Source organism: Triticum aestivum, chromosome 6D, assembly GCF_018294505.1.
Source record: "Triticum aestivum cultivar Chinese Spring chromosome 6D, IWGSC CS RefSeq v2.1, whole genome shotgun sequence".
NCBI lineage: Eukaryota > Viridiplantae > Streptophyta > Magnoliopsida > Poales > Poaceae > Triticum > Triticum aestivum.
Window position 1 is genome coordinate 71,679,269 of NC_057811.1, and position 240 is coordinate 71,679,508.

Consider the following 240-nt stretch of genomic DNA (forward strand, 5'->3'; position numbering starts at 1 on the left):
CACATTTAAAACTACCCGATCAACACAATTATATATGATGTTTTTCATAACAAAATCGAAAGATATATGACCTAACTAATAATTCACAAATATATGACCCCGTCGGCTTCTGGAAGGCCAAAGAACACCTTTTCGGGAGGTGTCGGGGGTCGGGGTGTCGTGTCGGTCTCGGGGTGCCGTGTCGGGGTCGGGGTCTCGGGGTCGGGGTCTCGGGTCGGGGTGCCGGGTCAGGGTCGGTGT